The sequence below is a fragment of the Lissotriton vulgaris genome, chromosome 2_1 (assembly GCF_964263255.1).
Source record: "Lissotriton vulgaris chromosome 2_1, aLisVul1.2, whole genome shotgun sequence".
Classification (NCBI taxonomy): Eukaryota; Metazoa; Chordata; class Amphibia; order Caudata; family Salamandridae; genus Lissotriton; species Lissotriton vulgaris.
In genome coordinates, this window is record NC_141687.1 from 390,836,231 (window position 1) to 390,856,982 (window position 20,752).

General features: G+C 47.9%; 1 protein-coding gene across 2 annotated transcripts in view; it reads left to right on the forward strand.

Annotated features, from left to right (window-relative positions):
• Positions 1-20,752, forward strand: part of NDUFB3 (NADH:ubiquinone oxidoreductase subunit B3) — a 180,778-nt gene that overhangs the window by 17,253 nt on the left and 142,773 nt on the right. The gene's annotated exons all lie outside the window — the stretch shown is intronic.

Genomic DNA, 20,752 nt, shown 5'->3' on the forward strand with positions numbered 1-20,752 from the left:
CCTTCCTAAGTTTACGAAAATCATTGAGCCCTCTCACATTCCACGATAGCAGTCGAAGAGAGCCTGGGCCGCTCTCCGGCCCTAGATACTCAACAGTCGCCATTGTAAGACACAGTGCGTATCAGAGTAGAGCAGACGGTACAGTAGACACATTCCAGTAGCTGGCTCAAACAGACCCCCCCCCCCCCCCCCCCCAACAGTCCCCGAACTTCCCACAATGCATTAGCAACAATAGAAGAATAGGGCAAACGTCTACCCACCCACAGCTGACCAACCCCAACCCGGTCAGACAGATCACGTCACCACCCACCCCGAACCCTCCCCAACACAACACACTACAAACCCAAAGACCCTCTAGAGAGTCAAGAGCCGAAAGCGTAGGGGCAGAGGTTCCCAGCCAGACAGCAATTCAATCAAGCAAGAGCCAAATACCTCAATAACCCCCCCGCCTGACCCCCTAGTATCATTCGGCACCCCCCCCCCCCAGCCCCAGCAATAGCAGAGTGACAAATAACAAGCCCCTCAGACTTAGGGTAGCACCTCCCAATACAAAGTAATCAATAAACCATAGTAATATCACACCCCTGCAGCATGTCCCAAGCAGCAAAAACCACACTCCACAAAGTCAAAGAAGTAGGTTCATAGGACCTGTAGTCGTGACACGACACGCATTGAAGACCCAGCCAGACTGAGGTCAGGGCCATTGAGTGAATCACCCCTGGCCGTCCATAGAGGCGGCCTCCTCCTAGTCTTCACGTCGACCCCTCGGGCTGTTGCGCTGTTCCCTGGCCCATTCCTTGAGAGATTTTTTCAGGTCTGCTGGGTCCGTAAAGAAATGCGAGTGCCCCTGCTTATTAATCCTGAGTCTCGCCGGGTACAACATGGCGTAGTCTAGCCCCATGTCTCTCATCTGCTTTTTATACGGGGCAAAACGCTTCCTTTCCTCCTGTACCCTCGCCGTGAAGTCAGGATAGAGGGAGATGTTCATGCCCTCAAACTGTAGATTCCCTTTCTCCCTCGCCAGCCGCAGTGCCAAGTCACGGTCCCTGTAGTTCAAGAGTTTTGCGATGATCGGCCGCGGTGGAAGGCCAGGCTGCGGCTTCGGTCCCAGGGTGCGATGGGCCCTCTCAACGATGAACATAGGGGAGAAGACGTCCTCCCCTAGCAGCGTGTGGAGTAACTTCTCCACAAAGAGCTCCATCTTGCCAGTGTTGGTAGACTCTGCCACTCCCGTGATGCGGACGTTGGAGCGCCGTGAGCGGGCCTCCAGGTCCTCCGTCTTGTCTTGTATAACCTGGAGGAGGCAGCTGAACTGCTGGCGATCTTTATCCCACTCCATCTGGGCCTCCTCCGCCGCTCCGCCATATCCAGCCGCTCAGCATGTTTGTCCACCCTTTCAGACATGCGGTCCATCCTGAAGGACAGAGCGTCAATTTTCGAGCCAATCGCCGTCATACTGTCCTGCAAGCCCTTCTCCATGGTGCAAAGCATTTCGCGAATGTCCGCACACAGCGAGCTATCAGCAGTCGCAGGCTGTGTTGAGGTCTCCGGGGGCGCCCCTTCAGCACCCTTCGGCTTCCGCTGATCGAACGATAATTTCGGTTGGTTTCTATCTCCTTTCCCCATAGTACCACTTATGGGTCGTTGGCAAGGCACCTCAGCCAGTGCCGGCGTGGCGTACCAGGGGCGCCAGGGGAGCAGACTCCGCCGAGCAGGTTGTTGCGTAGCAAAGAATGAAGCCAAAATGGCGGCCGCAGGCCGCTAGAGACGGGCGGGCCCAGAGGACGACGAAGCCCGCCGCCGGGCGCGCACCACAGTTCAGATCTCACTGATGACAAGGGAATAGCGCCAACTCACTCCAACACATGTCCATGCCACCATGCCACGACAGCCCCCGAGGCGTCCCAGGTGGAGGCGTCCGCCAACAAATGTCTTCGGGAGGATATAGCTTCCCGCCGAGGGGTTTCCGCGCCTCGCCGGCGCACCTCCAGGCAACAGCAGTTGGGCCACGGCTAACGCACCCCTTTGGGCAGGGCGACCATGCCCACTCTCCAAAGCGCAGGTTAAAGTCACCCAGAAGAAACCACAGGATAGTCGCCAACCCGGTAGACCGAGTCCACTTCGGCGCCGCACGCAGCGTGACGCAGGCCGGGCAGCCCCTCAGGATAGTCCGTGGATTGCGGCCAAGTACGCCACCTCGCCCTCCGCCGACCAGCGGAACGAAACCGCAACCGATTTCGACCGGGGAAGGTGCCCCCACTAGCACCGGGGGCAACTGAAGCGATGCCCACAGTTTCTAGGGCCAGCCAGGTGCCAAAAGGATAGCTTTGTCGGATATTAAAGGGGCTCAGGCGAGGAGCTCAGCGCTCACACGTCTTTCATGGACGCCGGCAAGCTCCGCCCCAAAATATTTTCATTACACTTTAATCAGGTAACCTACACTCTACAACCAGCAATTCAGTTCCTTTCTATTTATTTCATATGTACCTGACTTACCAATCCTCGTCACAGGTACCTAAGATCGCAATAGATCAAGGAGCTAGCTGTGGAATAAGTACACAACACAAATACCATATACAAATTGAAAATAATGTTTGTACTCTTTTATAATAACCACAGTTTTGAAAACCTTTATCTAATCATCATCATCATATGCCATGAGCCAAAGATTGACACAGATCAAACTGTCTATAGCTAGAATTAGAAATATTGTATAGCTATGAATAAGGCTAAGAATCATTTAGAAATCGAAAAAATAAAGGGAAGGAGAAATAAGGAACACGCTATTTTAGGTTAACAGACTTTCACAACTTCACTAAAGGCGGGTAAAGAAAGGGAACATGCTAAATCAAAGTAGACTTTCGAAATTCACTAACGGTTCAGAGGAAATGAAACTTATGAAATTTGATTTATCCAGATGTTTAATTTTCTATAGGGAGGGTAAGAATGGAACATAAACTATAAAATAACGATTTAGCAATTGATTAAAGATAGGTAGAAAAGTGGAACATGCTAATAGACAATTAATGTATGAAAATTTCGTTTATAAAGGAACAGGGAAGAAAAGGAACATATGCAATTATGCTTTATTCGAGACGTTAGGAAGGAAAGTTTAGATAAACAATTCACCCACACAGACTTTATATTTACCTAGAATAGAGTGAAGACCAACCCTGGCCACGGGTCAGTTGGGAATGATGGGAAAGGACCCTCAAGGACTTAGGTTGCCAGTGGGCGAGCAGGTACTGTAGCAGGGTTTCCGTTCTCTCACAGAACTGTGCATAGAGATCTAGAACCTCAGTGAGTTAGGATGATCCAAAAGTCACCTCAGGGTCAGAAATCCCCTTAACTAGCTAGCTACAGTGTCTCAGTGGTCACTATGAAATGACCAATGACTTAGACAAACCAGAACATGATCTTAGAATACCTCAGGAATCGTGGAACACATGAACACTCTTTCGTTAGATTATCATTGCAAACCAAAACTGAGAGTCAAAGAAAACAAGTGCATGTTTGAAATGTTTATTATTCAATGCAAAGTTCTCAAACGCAGTATCTTGTATAATACTAAAATGCATATTATAAAAACTAGCGTTAGCTGCATAGTCACTAATCCATAGTAAGCAAACGGTGATAGCATTTTACAATGCGAAATCTATAGAAATCTGTATCACCTATATTTTGCGCACCCTATTTAGCATATTATTTTATATCTAAGAAGGTCTCATTAGGGTTCTAGCAGAGCGGACCCATACCTCTAAATGTCAGTAGGAGTAGATCACATCAACAGCTCCCAGCTCTCTTCATGTGCAGCATCAAATGTGTGTGTTTCATTCCCTGTAACTCTATCTTAAACCCACGTAAAGCCCAATGTTGGCAGCAGTATTGTTTATGTTATGTCTAATGTGATGTGAGGATCAAGCCTCCCAGCAACCTTGTGTTAGGTTATTGTTAGAGTGTGCAGCTCTCAGTGTGCAGACAGTTGTACCAAGTGTACCAAGCAAAGCTGATATCAGGATAATAACATGTTATTCTCAAATAAACCACCTCGCCGCTTCTAGGTTGAAAGCTAAAACAACAATTAGGTGTCGCGTGCAAAACTGAAGCCGAAGGATAAAATGGTGGTTAGACATGTAATACACTCATGCTAACTTAACACAATATATGTAACGCTGTATCTATATGACACCCCCCCAATGATCCGAGCACCACCAAATGCAAGGGAAAGGAAATACTAAATCAAAAGTATATCATGAAAGCAAAGTTCAATAATCTTGAGCAATATAAAGCCAAAAATATGTATGAATGCATATGTATGAATGCCTATAATGGCCTGGAGAATTTAAAAAACCAAAAAAATCGAGATCAAAAAGCCATTCGCTAGGTCTCATCTATATAGGACCAGGTCGCTTCTTCTCTAATGTCTTGTAAGAAACAGAGGCACTCATTCGAAACTCAAAGTCTTGTGCCATCTCAAAGTCATTTTCCACGACATCTCACAGTCGATATCTTCCTCCTCCGAACACAGTTCATCCCTCCAATTCAGCCAGGGGAGAGTCACGTGTCACAGCAAAGAAATCCTCCAACCCAAATCATGGTTGGACAGTATATGCAAAGTATGCAGCAATAGCCTCCAGGATGAAATCACTGCCATCATCCGAGAATAGTTCAGCAATCCAATTCAGCAAAGGGAAAGAACATGCATGTTCCTCCAGCATTGAATCCTCCTGCAACATCAGAGGACAACTCGGTGGGTTCACCAGAACGCTGTGTGTCAGAAAGGCATGTGCCGCTGCAGAGATTTCCCATCGACCCAGAACTCCATTTATCGCAGCCAAGGCCATAAGTCTGTCGCCAGAACAAATCAGCTCGTGAGCCACGACGGGGCGCATCAGCTGATCAAAATCGACGTCAGGAGCGGTCTTCAAGCACAAACACAAGTCAATGGCCCAATCGAACTCGCAGTTCAGGCAGTGAAACACAGGTTGGACACACGTGAAGTCAGTGAACCGAAATGACAATCTATAAGCCGTGCTTAATGCTGCAAGCGGCAATGTTCCATAGTAATTGAGCATCCGATTACGGCACTGTGTCAGGAGGCGTTGTGCGGCTTCTTGTGCAGGATGGGCATCCATGTTCTATAAAAAAAAACAGCAGCAAAATGCCCGCAACCACAGCCAGTAAAACAGGTAGTCCGCCAAACAAACTTGAAAAAATAGAATGGAAAAACGTGGGAATTATACCAAAAATCTTCTCAAATGTAGTCACGAGGCCACTGCTAACCAGTTTAAAAAAATGTGCGAGGCCAGACGTCGAAGAAGCATTAACGATCTGGTGCACCAACTCGCAGAAATGAAACGGTAAGTCTGTATTCAAAAGTGCCTGCACCTCTGTGCGTGTGTTAGCTATGTGAAGGACATAATTTTCCCGGGCCGAACTCAGGGTCACTTGTTTTTGAGACAAAAGGGCCCTTATTCTGCTTAAACCATTGAACTTCGCCTTCAAGGACGGAACCCGTGGCCAGATGGAGACATCTGAAGACCCATGCGTGGGTGGGTATAAAACGTTTTTGCAGCACACCACAAGCTCTGATACAGTTACCACATAAGCCACACCAATTAATAACCCACAACATGCCTCGTTGTTTAAAAGCAGATAACTACCATTAGCCAATAATGTAAATGTGGGAACTACTGCTGGAACCGGCGTGCCTTTTAAAACACATGCTAAGTTAGGTCGGTCCTGATTACAAGAACCGTGTATCTGGATGTGTCTGTATATTAATGAATGGTCAGGAGACTGTGTGCATTCCTCACCATTAAGATTAACTTCATTTCCATCTTTCAGACATCTGTACGTGTAGGGCAAAGACCATGCCTCATGTAGGAATGCATTTCCCAATGGTTCATATCTACCTATAGCAATATACCGCATACAATTAGTAAATTTGTATAAAGGAAATGGTAATGTAATTAGTCCATGAATAAGCCATGTAGCAGTAGTCGTTTCAGCAACAGAGAAAGGTAAGGATTCTAGCCTCTCAATATGTAACATAGAAAATGATGCATCACGCATAGAAAGCATGCGTTGTTTTTCAGTTAAATTAAAAGGGGCGAAAATGGACGAAATGTTCAATGAGTTCCAGGGAACTCGACCAGCCTTAAGTGTCTGTAGGGTCCATGCAAACTGCATAACAGAGCGTAATTGATTTTGACCATGGAATAACGTGGACACTTCATCATGCACAATATCAACAACAGAAGAAACAATATTATCCAACGTATAAATTCTAGAAGAAAGCATGTTAATACTGTTATCGACCACCGCAAGCACTTTTTCCAAATTCGCTTGATCAATAGCTCTAAGGCGTTTAGCTGCCTCAACCTGTGAAAATTTCCAAATTTCATTGTAAATAGCATAAATCCATCGCTTAGATCTACCCTTAGCTGGGCCTTTTATAAAATCATTCAGCTCTATATTCTCATTCAACTGGGACAAATGCAGTTTAACTGCAGCCAAAGTGGAATGTTGTAACCAGTTCTGACATAATTTGCCCACTGAATAAGTAGTAACAGTGTGATCTGTATCAAAACGGGGATCATGCCTGATGTGTATAAAACCTTCAGACAAACCCAAAAAACGACGTTGGCAAGAATCAGAGCTTCTCTGCCACAAAAGCCACCCCTCCGGGTCCAGACTGGAAATATTAAAAGAAGAGTTGGACAATAGGGTTTGTATCCCACTTAATGATAATGTAGTGAAATTATTCCAACCTGAATATTCTTCCAAATCAGGGATAGTCGGTGCATTTAATTTTTTAGATGTAGCCAATCCAAAGCATGTTGTTTGGGAAATAGTAGAATTTAAAAACAACATGTGATTCGGGATGAGACATTCAAAAGGCAAAGCCTCAGTGCCTTGTACCTGCCAATCTTTGGTACCCCAAACCGATTTAAGGTCAATAACCTCCTTCCATAACTCATAGCCATCTACAGCTAACCTGTCTAGAAAGGACTTCGAATACAATAATTTTGTATCGGTAAGTCTAACTTTGAACATGAATTCCTGTTTCACTTTAAAATAAAACGACTCAGGATTTGACTGATTAAAGTCTGTAAAATAAGAGTATTTACCCAGAAAGGTACTAGAGCTCCCTTGCAAAGGAGCAGGGCAATGTTCCCACTGCGTGTAATTCACAGGACCCCTTCTTGAACTTGTTTTATGCAAGAAATGATTTCCATAATGTTGAAAGCAAAACAAATCACCATAATTGACAGAATCTAAGTATAAATCCTCAGCATCAAAGGCCGCATAAAATTTCAAATCAGAGAACAGCGCTTCTACGGCCTGTAGATCCCAATCATCAGAACGAACATTTTGTTGAATCACATCTCCCATGTTTACTCTAAGCACATTAGGAACATTTATAACTTCAGTGGGGCCATGTATCTGAAACCTAACCGCATCCCACACAATCCCATCAAGGACAGGCCAAGCAGTAATTTCTACTGTATTTAAGTCACGTTTTAGTCTGTGTGCTGAATGTGAGGAGGAAAGAGGGGCCAATGTTCCATTAAGGTACCGAATTCCTGTTCTTTCTATGACATAATGGCCATCGATCAGGCGGAAAAAATAAAACACAAAACCAATTGACATAAAAAGATAAAATGAAAATAGTATCAGCCAAACATATGTCCAAGGTGGAATTAAAAAATGTTTTTTAAATAATGTGGTATATTTTGCAATAGTCTATGGTTTCTTTGAAAGTTCCGAATCAGAGTCAAAAGAGAATCTGGACTCGCCAGCCAAACGAGCTTGTAAATCAGGCATAGATAACTCAGCAGGATCTGTATAGGTCAGCTCATCAATGTTAGTAACAGGAAAAGTATTTAATAAAGGACTGGATATGGCAGGCATCTCGAGGGACACCTCCTGTTCTGCACCAGACGTAATAGCCAGCACAGAGTGCCTCACCATGGAAGGACAGGATACAGCCGGTGTCATGCTATGAAGAATCGGCCACCCTGTGTGCCTTGACATTGTCAATAGAAATAAATCTGTTTCCTTTACGACCTGGAAGTGGTGGTAATATGACTGTTCTTGTGCCCTTCACTCCAAGAACTTGAACCGGTGCTCGATATGAGGGACCAAACTCTTTCTTGTTATCGATCTTCTCTCGAACCAGTTCTCCAACTTGGGGTAGCCAGCCAACTACCGGGATCTGCAGCGCATCATCCGATGTGGAGGGCAAATGGTCCTTTGCAAGACTGTCTCTGGTCTTTTGTAGATTCTGTAAAACATTGCAATGTTCATCTACGTCAAAGGCCGCGGCCTGGGCCTGACAGTCCTGGCCATCAAGGTCAGGAACGTACATCTTGATACCAAAGAGCATTTCGTACGGGGTCCGCCCACCCAGAGACCTTCTAGGGAGATTATTAAGCGCACGCTGCACGCCATTGAGGTGGGTCAGCCAGTTTCTACCAGTGCCTATAACACGGGCTGTCAAAGATTGCTTTAAGTCGCGGTTCATTCGCTCTACTACACTATTGCCCTCAGGCCCGTAGGGACTTGAAAATTTGACTTGGACTCCCAACGAAACCATAGCAGCCTTGTATGCCTTAGAGGCGAAAGCCGGACCTTGGTCCGAATGGAAAGCACCACAGGCAAAAATTCCCACAAAGACACGCAAATCCTTAATGACAGTCCGCGAATCAGCGCTTCGATGAGGCCATACCCATACAAAGCGTGTGCATGAATCAACTGCTACTAAGATGTACTTATACGCAGTATCAGAAGAAAAAGGACCGCAGTGATCCAAATAAACGCAACCAAGTGGTCTATTAGAGATGTACAACTTTGTCTGAGGCGGACGCGCAGCAGTTGAAGGCTTAATCTGCTGGCAAATGTCACACAAAAGGACATATTCGCGCGTCTGTTTGTACAGTCCCCGCCACCAGAATCTCTGTTGTAGCTGAGTTACAGTGGCAGAGACGCCCGCATGCGCAGACGCCACTCCTTCATGAGCCGCTGTAATCAGAGAAGCTCTGCGATCCGAGTTGGGAACTAGACGTTCGCCAACGTCAGGAATTTTCACAAAAGGAACCTTGTCGGGACTTAAGTGGTATGTGTACTTCGAAGGGAACCCCGCAGGATATTTACCTCCCTTCTCCTTGGCAGCAACAGCCGCCAAGATGTCGTCATCTATTTTGCTTTTGGACCTCGTGACCGCTGCAACTAAGTATTTTGATACCGCAGACTTCGCTGCCTCATCAGCAAGCGAATTACCAACAGCGTGGACTCCCACGCGCTGATGGCCGAGAGTATGAATCACAAACACGAGTGGCAGTTTCTCTTTAAGTTCCGCCACTCGGACCCAGATCATTTTATGTTTAATTGTGCTACCCTTGGAATCACGAAAATCATTCTGAATCCAAAAGAACAAGTTCTCATTGTAAGACTGGACACAGTATTAAGAATCACTTACGATTAAAGTTGTCACACTTGGATCAGCGTACTCCAATGCGAGCATCAGAGCACGTAACTCTGCTAATTGTGCGGTGCAGTCCCCTAGTGTTTGCGTGTGCACGACACTGGACTTGAACTCATCGTTCACCATGGCACCGACCACAATGGCGCATGCGGAAACGTAGGCATGTTTAGAGCCATGCGCAACCTGCGCCGAACCATCAGTGTAAATGATGCAATGGAAATCCTCCAATGACCGCATTGCTAAAGGAGCAGGATGAACAAATTCATACTGCAAATACTCCTGCGATCGTAGAGCGGCGTCAAAAATAAACGTGACATCCTGGGATGTCAAGGATGTAGCCCACTGTATCCACCGAGGGTGCAAAGCTTTAGAATTTGGTACACTGGCTTTCGTGACTGCCTCTAAGGCAGGACACGGGGTAACAACCAACATGCGTTTTCCCTGTGACAGGGCACGTTCTTTAAGAATTGCCATCTGTACAGCCGTTAAAACTTTCTCCACAGTGGAAAAACGTAGTTCAGCCGAAGTGTACAAGTGTGACTTGTAAGCAATAGGTACAGTATCCCCTTCATTAAAAGTCAGGTATGTGAAACCAACCGCCCCAGGGATAATTCTTATCACCAGGTTGGTCTGGTTATCACGAGTCCGTAAGTAGTCAGAAGCGAGCAAATCAGCCTGCAAAGACTGCAGAATGGTTGAATGCTCAGGCAGCCAGCATGATTTGGAAAAAGATGTTTGTATCAAGGCATATAATGGCTTGATACGCTGGGCATAGTCCGGAATGTAAATCCTCCCGAAATTTAAAAAACCCAGTAAAGACTGTAATTTTTGCAGCGTTGTCGGAGAGCGCAACTGCGCACACTTCTCCAGGAAGTGAGGAGCCAACCCCTTTCCTTCGTGGTTAAGTTCATAACCCAGAAACAACACTGTGTACTCCGCAATGTGTGATTTTGCAAAGTTAAACTTGTAACCCATGTCTGCAAAGTTACAAATTATGCAATTTACTCGACACAGATGCTCCCAAAGGTCGTCGTCTGTGAGATAAATGTCATCCACATAAGAACAAGCAACTGGATCGAAGCTCTCCAAAAGAGAGACTATGCGGGCGGAAAACACTCCAGGACTATTTTTATAGCCCATTGGGAGTCGTTTAAACATTTTTTGTACACCGCCGCACGTAAAACTGGTCCATTGGGAACTTAGACCATCTAATCTGTGTGCATAAAAACCATTGGAAATGTCAAGCGTGGTTTTAAACCGGTTACGCTCAAGACTATTCACTAGGGCAGAGCCGTGAGTATTCTGTACTGCACAGTTACGGCAATGCGAGTTCAAATGCCGATAATCCAAAACCAGACGATATGAGCCGTCCGGCTTGTTTACAGTAAAAAGTGGGTTATTCATCGGTGACACACACGTTTCAATTACACCTTGATATTCCAATTGTTCAAGGATAGCCGCGACAGAAGCTTTAGCTTCACGTCGTATGGGATACTGAGGTTGTGGCTGCGGCTGTGACCGTAAAGGAATCTCATGGCTAGGGGACAATTTATCCCAGCCACACTGATTCCTGTACACAGCCGGCGCAAGCGCCAGAGCCCACTCTTCTGCAAAATGCAGCGCTTCCGCTCTCGATACAGTGTGCGCGAAACTGGGGAGGATTACCTCCTCCCCTCGCGGAGCTGCGAGAACAAAAGGGGGGGGCCAGTCAGCCTCCGAAAGTAAAACGTCATACGTAGACGAAAGATTTTCCCAAAATACCCCTTTTACAGTTCGCTGCATGTCACCTTCTATTAACAGGACAATTTCAAAAAGTCTTTCAGGGGGAGCAACATGTGTATCAGCTGTTTCGATCACAACATAAGAGTCAGTCGCTGTCACCTCCAACAGTGGACGGAGGGCCTCTCTCACTATGGCAATCTCCGCCGCGCTGTCCAGCAAGGTCAGAGCCCACGTCAGATTCCGAAGCCGCGTTCTCACTATCTGTGGCATAACGATGCGCCGTTAAGGCAGCGGCCTTCTTCTTGGCAAACTGCGGTCTCTTGGGCGTAGAGTCGTCCCGCTGTTCCCCTTCACCTCGCGGGCGGGGCTGACCACGTCCTTGCTGGCCACCCCGGCCCCTTCCGCCCCCTCCACCACCGGTTGACGGAGCCGACGAGTCCTGAAAGGAACGAGGAGAGCGTTGGTCAGAAGCCTGAAACCTTTCAGGCGATTTAATCGTCGCGCGATCGCGCAAATCATAAACTCGATCTGACTGAGCAGGCGGCGAAGGCGCAGGACCAGAAACCTGCGTCTGCTGTTGTTGTTGCTTACCCTGATTCTGCTTTTTCGGCCAATTTTGTTTTTTGGACTTGGGTTGTCCACCCGTTTCGGAAGACTGTCCCTGGGGCTGCTTCTTCTCCTTTTCAGAAAAAGCCTTTACACCCTTAGAAGTGCGGCCAACCGTTTTATAAGCCGCCACAATTATCCTTGCCAACTCACGGGGTTTCTCGGCCACTGGAATTAACGCCAAAGCGTTAGCCACCTGAAAGTTCACTGCATCCCCCTTGACATTTGCAAGGATCAGATCGCAAACTACATTAAAGGAGCCACACAGGCGCATACCCAATTCGACCGCCGACTCCGGTCCGTGATCATCTTGAACACGTTTAAGGACCGCAGACAGGTTGGAAACAGACAGGGTGCCATAGCACCTCGAATATACCGCTGCAAAAGTCTTACCCCATGTTTCACAGTCAACAAGTTCAGGGACTAAATCCTTCGGCAAACTGAGCGTAAGAATCCGGTGTTTTTCACCAGGAGTCGTATTAGGAAACACAGCCTCCAGCTGGTCGAATTTCTCGGCAAGCCAGAAAGGAAATTCATCCTTATCCTGGGGCGTCTTGCCCATAACGGAATTCACCATGACAGGACTGATTTTCAAACCAGCCTGTTCAACCCGAAGCTGCGCACCTGCAGGGGCTGCGCCTTGAACATTACGGCTAATGTAATGAACAAGCGCCCTAATCACCGCAACCGCGACCTCATGACGCCGCAGGTCCGCCACATTACAAGTAGCACGATTAGGGTGAGGAGTAAATCCACCCAAAGCGGGCCAACTAGCGCCCGGAATGAACAAAGGACCTAACCTCGTAGCAAGTAAAGAATGGGGTAGGGCGCCACCAAACCAAACTCCGTGCTGCCAAACATCTATAGGTACTTCCAGTGCTCTATACGGAGCATAAGCCGCCGGCACATCAGAGGCAGTGTACGAGTGGAACACACCAGAATTAGCATCCACCGCCGGAAATGTCACCCATGAATAAAACAATTCGTACGGGTACGCATGTTCCGCACTCACCACTAAAACCACAGCTAAGCCGTCCACCAGGACATTATACGCCTGCAAGTGGTTTCGCACCGCAACGCGGCTATGCAGCGGGATGTCTACCGCCATAGTAGCACAGGAAGAGAAAAAAGACAAAGAACACTTTGTAGCACAACTGGGTAGTAATTCAAAGAAACCGTTTTAGAAGAATTCAAGCTTGAAAAGACCTATTTCAAAAATAGGTAGGTTTTTCCGACGCCACCGTTTACCGGAAACGGGAATGAAGGTGTTAAGGTTTGAATGATATACTACTCGAGTGTCATGTTTTAAGGCCAACAACGTATGGGCGCCATGTAGCAGGGTTTCCGTTCTCTCACAGAACTGTGCATAGAGATCTAGAACCTCAGTGAGTTAGGATGATCCAAAAGTCACCTCAGGGTCAGAAATCCCCTTACCTAGCTAGCTACAGTGTCTCAGTGGTCACTATGAAATGACCAATGACTTAGACAAACCAGAACATGATCTTAGAATACCTCAGGAATCGTGGAACACATGAACACTCTTTCGTTAGATTATCATTGCAAACCAAAACTGAGAGTCAAAGAAAACAAGTAAATGTTTATTATTCAATGCAAAGTTCTCAAACGCAGTATCTTGTATAATACTAAAATGCATATTATAAAAACTAGCGTTAGCAGCATAGTCACTAATCCATAGTAAGCAAACGGTGATAGCATTTTACAATGCGAAATCTATAGAAATCTGTATCACCTATATTTTGCGCACCCTATTTAGCATATTATTTTATATCTAAGAAGGTCTCATTAGGGTTCTAGCAGAGCGGACCCATACCTCTAAATGTCAGTAGGAGTAGATCACATCAACAGCTCCCAGCTCTCTTCATGCGCAGCATCAAATGTGTGTGTTTCATTCCCTGTAACTCTATCTTAAACCCACGTAAAGCCCAATGTTGGCAGCAGTATTGTTTATGTTATGTCTAATGTGATGTGAGGATCAAGCCTCCCAGCAACCTTGTGTTAGGTTATTGTTAGAGTGTGCAGCTCTCAGTGTGCAGACAGTTGTACCAAGTGTACCAAGCAAAGCTGATATCAGGATAATAACATGTTATTCTCAAATAAACCACCTCGCCGCTTCTAGGTTGAAAGCTAAAACAACAATTAGGTGTCGCGTGCAAAACTGAAGCCGAAGGATAAAATGGTGGTTAGACATGTAATACACTCATGCTAACTTAACACAATATATGTAACGCTGTATCTATATGACAGTACAGCTCATGGACAGTCAGGACAGGATAACCCCAGAATTTCGATCAGGACCGGGTTCACCAAAAGGGTACGACCAACACCGCAGCTTCGTTTGCAACGCCTGCGCTACTCCCTCTCTGCAAGGAATCTGCCAGTAACCCCGATTGGGTTTTCGAATCTCCCAGCAAAGTGCTTTGCCAGCACTTAAGGTTTCCCAAAACCCCGAGTGGGTCTGTGGAAATTCTGACAGAGTGCTCTGCAGCTCTCTGTATCAGTCACCTATAGAGTGCGTTGGGTCAGTGACAGGTCAGCTATTCGGACAAGTCAGACAATTTCTCTAGCTAAACCTAGGCTAGTTATACTGTTTTTCGGGTCAGTGTACTACCCCCAAATGTTGCAAGTGAAAGGATCCCCAAGTTCTGATTGGACAAAGGAGGAGGTTAAGTCTTCACACCACCTACATTTTAGACTTTCTCAGGCTTAATATTCAGTTTTTGTACCCACCCCTTAAGTTCTAGTTTCCCATGGCATATGTTTTACAGAGAACAATAGAGTACACAGCAGTTTATTACAAATGTAACAAATTCAGGTACAGTTCAGCTTCGTCCTGCTGGGTTACAGGTCGATTCCCAGGAGCATCTTGGGCGAGGCTGCCAGCTGGCTGGGTTCCACTGCTGCATGGTTTTCTTTTCCCCTATCACATGACTGGTACCATACGGGCTTCCAAGATGGGGTTGTAAGCACCTCCCAGGCCCAAATAATACGATACATGAAAAGTAAGCGAAAACAATTTAGAAACACAGAATAAAAGATTACACTGTATACCATGAAATGGCTATACTATATCCCTTACTTTATAATAACTATAGCGTTATGAGTAAGTGCAGAACAAACAGCTTTGCAAATGCGGCAATGCAAGCTTAAAGCATGTGAGAACACAAAGCAGCCATTTTAGCTGTATTGTGCATGAGCAACAAATTCCCACCAGAACTGCGAGTACGTCACGTCACATGGGTATGACCGACGCATGCGCAGACTAAATTCCCGCGTAGCAGCGGACATTTTAGTGCAAGCGGATTACAATTAGTAAACACATAGGCAAGCTTCACTGGGACACATCATGTAGTGTAGAAATGTGCAAAATTAGTAAGACAAACAGGTTGATTACATAGTTTTTTTTTTTTTTCCCAAAACCTTTATTGCACTTTGCATATTACACAGCGGAATGCCTACAACCCTGTGGGCCGGCCGCTATCATAAGATCGTTGTTCGCAATGCTTTCAGCAAATAGGATATTAGAGTTACAGATACAGGAAATGCGTGACGGAGCGTGCTGAAAAATTAAAAGTGCTAGTTGAGCAACTGTTCAATGCATGAAATGAGGTTTTGATGAAGTTTTTTCGTTTTTTTGAAAAATAACAAACTCAAAACAACAAACAGTTAGGAATGACATTACGGTCTGGTATGAATCAGTGCACTCAAAGTGGTAATTGTCCCTTGGGATTATGGAAATCTGACATCCTCACACAGTACATGCACGCAGCCGCGTACAACACCTGCCCCACCTCCCCTCTACCCACCAGACTAAGTCCTAAGAAGAAGTCTGCTACAGCAGCCCATGCCTCCACTCCACCCCTCCAACCCGCCTAGGTTTAGCCTACTTCGCCCTCATCGTCGGAGTCATCTTGATCATCCTCCGGTAGGGGTTCGCATATGTCCCCTCTGTATTCGTTCCATTTCAGCCATATCTTGTTCCATTTCCCCGGGCAGGCTCGGTTGGAGTATACTGCACGCTCTGTCAACATTACTCGATCCATGTTCAAGCACCATTGGGACTTGGTTGGGAGTTCAGCCGCCCCCCAGCGCTGTGCTATGTCCCGTTTCGCTACCATTAGCCCCGCTGTAACCCAAAGTTGTTCGTAGCGGGACAAGTCGGTAGGCTCCCATATGTTTAGCAAGCACCTTCTCGGGTTAGGCAGTATGGAGTGGTCTAATGCTTGTGAAAGTGTACGGAGTATCTGTCTCCAGTATTCTTGGATCTTGGGGCAGTCCCATATGGTGTGGAAGAACGTGCCCTCCTCCCCGCACCCACGCAGACAGTAAGGATGGGGCGCCCTGTGTATATGATGTAGCATTGTCCTTGTATAGTAAACCCTGTGCAGGATCTTAAATTGCACCAGTCGCATGCGCGCCGAGACGCCTACTTCTTTAGGGGACCCAAGTGCCTCGTTCCACTCATGTTCATCCATGCCGTTAATTTCCCCTTCCCATTTCTCTTTTAGGTGTGATGTAGGCTCAGGGGTGTTATTGAGTAGCTTGCGATATGTGAGGGATGTCGCCCGTTCTAGCATGTAATCAGTGAGTAGGCGATCTTCTAGGGGTGAGGACTCCGGCAGTGGAGTGTCGGCTGGGACGGCCGCAAGCAGCGCATGTCGGACTTGGATGTATCTGTAGAGTTCCCTGTCATTGAGCTCATAGAGTTCTTTCAGTCGGGCAAAGGGGATCACTTCATTCCTTTCCCACAGGTCGCCCACCGTGGAGATACCTATTGTGTCCCATTGTGCAAACCCCTTGGTGTTTCTCAGGTTGCCCAGTGCACGAGAGTCCCACAGCGGAGTCATCCTAGTGATCCTCCCTTTCCAGCCCAGAGCTGCCGTAGCTGCGTGCCATATCTGCACAGTAACTTGGTGGGGCCGACTAGAGTCCGAATCCGTCGGCGATCATACAGTGGACCCAACAGGCTATCAGTGCCCAACTGTACTCTGTCTGAGTGAAATGCTGGCTCAGTGTGTGGTGCGTGGATCCATTGATTAATGGGTTTGAGGTGTGCAGCCCAGTAATACAGTTTGAGATTTGGGAGCGCGATACCCCCACTATACCAGTCTCTGTGTAATTTGGATTGCGCCACTCGCGCCGGGAGGTTGCCCCACAGGAGATTGGAGACCAAAGCTGCTACCTACTGGAAGAACTTGGGCGGCACAGGGTAAGGCGAATTGTCGAGGACGTACAGGAAGCGTGGCAACGCCATCATCTTGTAAAGCGCCGCCCTGCCTAAGAGTGTCAACGGCAGGCCGGACCAGAACTCAACATCCCGTTTGAGCCGTTCCAAGGGCGGCTTCAGGTTCTTATCTATGAATTCCGTTGAGTCCCTAGTGACGTGTATGCCTAGGTATTTAAAGGATGATCCTGCCAGATGCAGCGGGCAACCACTGTCGAGATCCGGAGCTGGGCCCTGCAAGACATATAACTCTGACTTGGACCAGTTTATTGTGTAACCGGAGATCCTGCCATATGCGTCACAAATGCGTAATAAGGCCGGTATACTCTCCTCGGGGTCCGTTAGATATAGCAGCATGTCGTCTGCGTATAAGGACAGACGGTCCTCCCAACCTCCGGTCCCTGGTATACCTCTGAGGAGGGGAGAGGTTCGTATGAGAGTCGCAAGGGGCTCCAGTGAGATGGCAAACAGCAGGGGTGACAGAGGGCATCCCTGTTGCGTGCCCCTTCCCAGCGGGAAAGTGCGTGAAATGTGGCCATTGGCCACCACGTGGGCCACTGGAGCTGTGTACAGCAGTTTAACCCACGCTAGAAAGCGAGGCCCAAACCCCATACGCGTCAGCGTTTCGAAAAGGTACTCCCACTCCACCAAGTCAAATGCCATTTTGGCGTCAAGTGCTAGGATTACTGCCGGCGTGGAAATGGTGTCAGCTCTGGCCAAGATACCATGCAGTCGCCGCAAATTCAGCGCTGTGTTCCTGTGCGGCATAAACCCGGACTGATCCGGGTTTATAATCGAGGACAGATGGGGCAGGATCCTTTGTGCCAGGAGTTTGGCCAAGATTTTCGCTTCCGCATTTAATAAGGAGATGGGCCGATAAGAGGAACAATCCTCTGGTGGTTTACCCGGCTTGGGAATTGTTACGATAGTGGCCATACGCTGATCCAACGGAAGGGAGCCCTTCTCCAAACAATCCTTGAACATCCCCAACAAATGTGTGCTGAGGGTGTCCGGCATCACTTGATACCATTCTATGGGTATCCCGTTCGGTCCCAATGCCTTGCCCGGGTTCAAAGCCTTAATGGCCAGCTGAATTTCATCAGCCGTAATGTCCGCCTCCAATTCGCTCGACGCCTCAGGCGATAGAGTCTGGACCTCAATCGGTGCTAAAAGGGCCCTAGCGCTCTCAGGTGTAATCTTGCGTGCCGGGGTGTATACTCGCTCAAACTGGGTCGCAAGCAGCTCTGTTATGCGCCTCGGGTCAGTGTGTGGCACCCCCTGTTCGTCTTTTAGGCGCTGGATCCCCCTGGAGCTGCCCTCGCGTTTATCGAGCCACGCCAGCATTTTCCCTGCCTTGTCTCCCACTTCATAAATCCTATTCTGCGTGTCGGTCATGTGACCCTTAACTACCAAACGTAGGTGATCATTGTACAGCTGTTGCTGGAGAGTAAGTGCGTGCAGGGCAGAGGGGGAAGGGTGAGACTCATGGGCCGCGGTTCGTTCCTGCAACGTAACTTCTAGGTCGGCCAGTTCCTGTGACTGTTGTCTCTTATGTCCGGTTATGGTGTTAATGGCTTGGCCCCGCAGAACAGTTTTGTAGGCCTCCCAAAGCGTTGCTGGGGAGCGCACTGAATGTGTGTTTTCAAGAAAGTATTGTTTCGTGGCTTGTTTGAGTGCTTTGCGAACCTGAGGCACTTTAAAATATGATGCGTGCATGGGGTAAATGCGTTTACGTGACTTCGTTTGTAGGGAAAGCGTTAGTGTGAGTGGTGAATGGTTTGAGATACCTCGAGGGTGAATCACCAGGGTGTCTACATTACAAAGGCCATCCCCCAGTGACAGAAAATAATCGATGCGGGACAGGCTGCCGTGCACCGCGGAATGAAACGTGTATTGTTGCATGCCCGGGTGTAAGTGCCTCCAGATGTCCGTCAGGCCCATGGCCGCAGTAAATCGTTGAAAATACGTTTCCCTCCCTGTTTGATGTGGTGCGGGGTGTTTATCCAGTTGTGGGTCCATGACAGCGTTGAAGTCCCCCCCTAAAATGGTCTCGCCCTCGGGGAGAGTCAAAATGAAGTCTCCTAGTCTTGGGAGGTGTACTGAGTGCAAAGCTGGCGGGACATATACTGACACTAAATTAAAGAGTTTCCCCTCCCATTGTCCCTGCACGGCCGCGAAGCAGCCCTGGTAGTCAGTTTTAATTGATAGGGGCATGAACCGTGAGTTCTTCTGTATTAAAATGCCGGACCCCCGGGAGCCGGACGTGAAAGCAGAGTGGGCCCACATTTTGTAACCACGTCTATCCAAGGCCTTCGTAGCCCCCCCCACCAGGTGTGTCTCTTGCAAGAGGGCTACAGTAGGCCGCAGACACTTAATAGCAGTCAATACCAATCCCCGCTTAACCTTGTCCCCCAAACCTCTCACGTTCCAGGACATCAAGGTCATGGGTGGACATTGTGTGTCAGAAGGATTCATTCCCCCTGTCGGTATGGAATTGTTAGCCATCGGGGAGTATAAGGTACATGCTGTATTGCCCCAGCAAAGTAATCAGACTTTTGGCCGCGTCGCCGCGCAGCAAGACGTTCAGAGGCATCATGGGGGCATAGTGTCACTATCCGTTCCCAGCAATGTGCCCTGAGTCCCATAAGTACTGAAACATTGTCTGTGACCTTTTGTGTGCATTCCCAACAGAAACAGTTCAGAACAAACCCCCCTCCCTGCTCCCCTGCTTAACGGACCTCCAACTGCCCGCCACCCCAACTGAGCTGAGTGCTTTACCCATCCCAAAACCAGAGTACTTGCGTGTAGGGGGAGAGCGTCTCCCCGGGTTGGCTCCTGTAGGCTCTCGGGGTTGCCGTGCCAGAGTCAACATGCAGCTATGCAACATCAAGTTAAGTCAGTGATCGGCGATCCCTTTTAGTTCACAGGTTGTAGTCGGAGTCATTCATCTCCGCCTCCCCCTTCAAATCCATGGGAAGGCGAGTGTTCTGCACCCTCCACACGACCAGACGCTTGCGAGCCATTTCTGCTGCCGCCTCTGCGATCTTGATCCGGTCTGTTCGTCCTGCGCTGCCGTCCCACGGTGTGCCAGCCCTCCAGCCAGTCCCGGGCCGCGTCGGGAGAATCGAAAAACCATACTTTTTTGTCTGCCACCACACGTAGTTTGGCCGGGAACACCATCGAATATGGCAGTTCTTTCTCTCGCAGAGTTTTCTTGACTTCCAGGAATGTTCTCCGTTTCCTAGACACCTCCGCTGTATAGTCCGGGAAGAAGGCAATTTTTGAGTTCTGAATCTGAATGGCCGGCGCCACTCTTGCGGCCTGTAAAATGGCGTCTCGATCTCGGAAATTGAACAGTCTCGCCAGTATTGGTCGTGGCGCGCCTCCTGTCCTGGGTTTCCCTCCCGGAACACGGTGGGCCCTTTCGACCGAGAAGAAATTGGACAGGCCTTTCGGCTGGAGTCGAGTTTTCACCAGATCTTCCACATATAAGTCCAGGGCCTCAGTGTCTTCCGATTCCAGTACACCTAGAATACGGACATTATTGCGTTGTGAGCGGCCTTCCTGGTCGTCCAGTTTGTCCCCGAGTGTTTTGTTGTCGGTTTGCGGGCGTTCCATAGCTATCTGCAGCTCGGATACATCTTCGACCAGTGATTTGGTGACCACTTCGACCTGCTTGACCCGCTCGTTCA